Raw genomic sequence first — 4,583 nt, forward strand, 5'->3', positions numbered from 1 at the left:
AATGCTTTATTTGGTAAATGAGAATAGGTGGTATTGTATTTTTAATTTGTGTCAAGTGCCCACTGCTAATACATAGAAATTACATTAAATTGAATTTTGAATGTTTATCTTATATTCCACAAACTTACTGAACTCTATATTAGTTCTAGTAGTATTTGTAGATGTGTTGCAATTATTCTACCTGGATAACCATCCGAAAGTTGAATTTTTTATTTACTTCTTTCTCTACTTTATCGCACTGGCTGGAACTTCCACTTTCCTGTTAAATGAAAGTAGTAATAGTGAGTATCCGTGCCTTGTCCAAGATCTTAGGGGAAAAGGATATTCAGTGTTTTATTATTGAGTATAATATTACCTGTAAGTGTTCTGTCAATTTTTTTTATCAAGTTGGAGAAGTCCTCTTTTTTTTTTTTATTTTTCTGAGAGTTTTTATCATGAGTTGATGTTCAACTGTGAATTCGTCTCTTTTTTATTTTTCAGTTCAGCTTTTGCTTTACGTTTCGCAGGTCTGCTGTCTAGCGCATGCGTGTTTGGGAACACTAAGTACTTCCGGTGCATCGACGCTTCATCATTACATAATACATATCCCCTAATTTTTCCTTAGTGTGTTCTTTTTCCTTCGTGATGCTCTATGTATTTTTATCATTTTTTTTCTTTTTGATTTAGAGAACTTTCTTCAGCCATCCTTTTATGTGCGGTCTTCTGACCAAAAACAATATAACAACAACGATCATAAACAAACAAACAAACAAACAAATTCCTTCATTTATTTGAGATGTCTCGATTTCCTCTTCATTCCTTATGGCTATTTTCACTGGATGGGGAGTTCTGAATTGACAGTTCTTTTCTTTCAGGATTTGAAAAATGTACTGCTTTCTTCTGGCCTTTAAGGTTTTGAGTGGAAAATTCCCCGTCACTTGATTTGATTGCCCCCATAGGTAAGTTGCTGTTTCTCCCGCACTGATTTCAAGATTTTTTCTTCATATACATTTTTTTAAATGCCTGTAGCACCTGGTTTTCTTAAGTGGTCTCCCATCCAAGTACTAACCAGGCCTGACACTGCTTAGCTTCTGAGATCAGACAAGATCAGGTACGTTCAGGGTGGCGTGGCCAGAGACTTGTCTATGGTTCTTAATTGTTGGACTATGAGTCTCAGTTTAGATTTCTGTGAGTTTATCCTGTTTGTGTTTCGCTTAGTTTCTTGAATCTGTAATTTAACATCTTTCACCACATTTGAGAAGTTTTGGCCATGTTTTTTAAAGTACTTTTAGCCCCTCCCACTTTCTCTTCTCTCTGAAATTTTGATGATGTGAATGTGTATCTTGCTATAGTCCCTCCCATAAGTTCCTGATGTTATTTAATTTTTTTAGTCTATTTGTTCTCTGTTGCTCAGATTGGGCAATCTCTAGTGTTCTGTCTTTAATTTCACAAATTCTTTCCTCTCTCCCCTTGTTACGAACCGAATGTTTGTGTGCCCCTCAACATTTGTATGTTGGAGATGGAGTCTCTCAGGAAGTATTGAGGTTAATGAGGGCACAGCAAAAGCATTAGTGTCCTTATAAGAAGTGCTACTGTCTCTCTCTCTCTCTCTCTCTCTCTCTCTCTCTCTCTCTCTCCTGCACCCCTCTTCCTCTCTCTTCCCCCCATTCTTGAGCCTGGTCATTGTGACAGGCCTGTGAGAACTCGTAGAGGAGGCAGCTGGCTGCAAGCTGAGGGCAGGGGCCCTATCAGAAACTAAGCCAGCTAAATTCTTGATTTTGGACTTTTGGCCTCCAGAACTGTGAGAAACGAATTTCTGCTCTTTGAGCTGCCCAGTCTGTGGTGTTTTGTAAGACAGCCCGAGGAGATAAAGACGCCTCTCCATTTTTCTGCTGAAACTTCTGTTAGGTGGTTTCATTAGTCACTTCCACATAGTTACAGATGCAAGTGCGCCCTGAAATCATGTAGTAGAGAACAGCTCACGACTAATGCCCATTCACAATGTAAAGAGTGGCTGACTGCAGTCTTGACTTTAGAAAAAAAAAAACTTTCCAGGGCCTAAAATACTGGAGTTTGGGGGTATTCGGAAATTATCTCAAATTTTTCATTTAATGGCTTGGATACAACCGTGACGTATTCGCCGAGGGTGAGAGGGGCTATCAGCATCCTCTTTTAAAGGCCTATTCTTTTATACTTAATAAACTGTGTGCATGTATTCAATCAATCAGTATTTATCGTGGGTCCCTCATTTCCTTAGAATGGTGGTAGGTATGAGGATTAAAGAAAAACAGAGGACGCCTAAGGCCTTTTTGACTGTGCTGCCCTTTCAACACTGTGCTCAGGAGAGGAGAAGGCGTCTGTATTGAGGGCGGGCGCCCTGGGCGCTGGCCTGCTGCCTGGCTTGTTTTTAACGCCCTTTTTCTCCACTTCCAGTAGGAGCTGTTTCTTGCTCTTGTTTATAACAAAGGAGGAAAGAAAGAGCATTAAACGTATGTAGTACAGAGCTTCTCTTTGTCTCTAGCTTTGCATAGAATTTATCCTGAAAAATAACAGACTCCGAGGGCGTCGAATCCCCGTGGGGGGTCCCAAGCTTCAGAGCACATCTGTGAAGCCCGGCTCACTGCTGTGGGGCGGCGGGAGAACCACTAGAGAAAGCCAGTTAAAAGGATTTATTTTCGGTTTCTTTTTCCCTTAAATCAACCAAAAAAAGTAAAAACTATGTAATACTTAGCCTGATAAGCAGAAAAGGAAAAAACGCAAGATTTAAATTATTGCTTCATAAAATAAGGCCCCAGATAATTCAGTTTTATTGCACAGCGTAGACTGGCGCTGTCTCTTAGCAGGTGGAGCTGCTGCGCATACAGATACTGCAATAATAGGAAAGAACATTTGCTTGGAGAACCAGTCCTCCTACCCTAATTATTTCTGCAATCATTCTCTGCTCTCTTTATGGATAATCCACGCACGGAGTAAACGCAACTCCAGCCTTTTTTGCGTTTGCTTTTATTTTTGCGGTAGATGAATATACGGAAACAAGAGTTTACAGACGAGTGTTAGCTATGTTGTTCTCTGAATCTGCAGATTTGTGACAATACTGGGAAATCAGGCACGCTGGTAGTTTAATATCCAAATTAAATACGCTATGTTTCGGTAAAGACATGAACTCAAGAAATGGTGGAGGTACAGTGAAATTCCTGACTTCGAAGGCCTGACTGACGTCGGGACTGAGGGCACCACCCATCCAAAGATGCAGGTCATTCTGAGTGGTCATTTAATTCATTGAACGAATATTTATTGACGATTTACAATGGGCCGGGGACTGTTTTGGTGCCGAGAGTCAATGGATATCAAGGCTAAATCTGCAATTATTTGTTATGGAAAGAAGATGTCCCCGAGGAGCCACCGAGACATGAGGAAGTGAGCTGGGGCCCAGGCCCACCCGGCACTGCGGATACCTTCCCTCTGCCGGGCTTTCGGAACTGTTCTGTTGCAATAGACCGGTGTTCATTAAGGATGGGGTTGGTTTTCCCTCAAGTGTTTGATTGTTAGAAAACCAGTCTAAGACACTCTTTCTTCATGGAGAATTGTCAAGAAGAGGGCTTGCAAAGGGCAATCGATAATGGACCCACTAAGAACTGTGTCCATAAAAAAGCACGACGAGAGAGAAGACCAGCAGAGGACTCGGCACGGACATCCGCAGGCGGAGCAGCACGGTGGGCCTGTTCCCCGCTGCTCCATGGACGATCACCCCAGATCTTATTGGCTCAAAACGACAGTGCCTTTTCTTGTGGTCCTGCTGGGCTCCCCTCTGAGGCTGCATCTGCCGGCAGGGCAGCTGTGGAGAGTGTTCTAAGACAGCCTCAGGCAGGTGCTGTTGGGGTCGGCTGATCGCTGCATCTCTCTCTCGATCTCGCTCGCTCTCTCTCTTTCCACTTCAGCAGTGAAGCCCAGGATGCTTTACCTGGAGCGGGAGCACTCCAAGAGATCGAAGACAGAAGCTGCTAGAGCTCTTAGACCTAAAATTCCTAAGGTTTAACTTCTGGAACATTCTGTTGGTCGAAGCAAGTCATAAGGCCAAGCCAGTTCTGATGAGTGGTGATACAGAACCTACCTCTTAAAGGGAGTTGTGAAAAACATGTTCTCATCTGATCTCTAATATCTATTATGGATGACACATTCTAGATTGCAAAATACACCCCGTTGCATAAGCGGTCACTGGAAATGCATCGTTAAAATAGATAAAGGAAAGGAAAGGAAGAAGGTAAAGAAAAGGCTTTTTTTGTTGTATCGAAATAATCGAAAACTTACAGAAAAAAAGCAGGAACAGTTCAAAGAATTTCCATGTACTATTTATTCAAAATCCTCAGTTGCAAGTATTTCTTCCGTATTTGCTTCATCACTAGGGTGGTGATGAACAAGCAACGTCTCAATTCGGAAAGCAGATTAGTTGTTGCCTCGCTCGTGGATGGGAGAAAAAGAATGGAGATTGACCAAATGGTAAGATATCACTTTGAGGGGAATGTAAAAATGTAGAATTAGAATATCATCACGGTTGCACAACTCTATGAATAAACTAAAAAACATTGGATTCTGCAGTCGATGAG

At 41.8% G+C, this 4,583-nt stretch overlaps 1 pseudogene; it reads right to left on the reverse strand.

Moving 5' to 3' along the window:
• Positions 1 to 999: 999 nt before the first annotated feature.
• LOC118606756 lies at positions 1,000 to 1,118 on the reverse strand (annotated as a pseudogene).
• Positions 1,119 to 4,583: the final 3,465 nt, after the last annotated feature.

The sequence above is a fragment of the Rousettus aegyptiacus genome, unplaced genomic scaffold (genome assembly GCF_014176215.1).
Source record: "Rousettus aegyptiacus isolate mRouAeg1 unplaced genomic scaffold, mRouAeg1.p scaffold_m13_p_1, whole genome shotgun sequence".
In the NCBI taxonomy this organism is placed as follows: domain Eukaryota; kingdom Metazoa; phylum Chordata; class Mammalia; order Chiroptera; family Pteropodidae; genus Rousettus; species Rousettus aegyptiacus.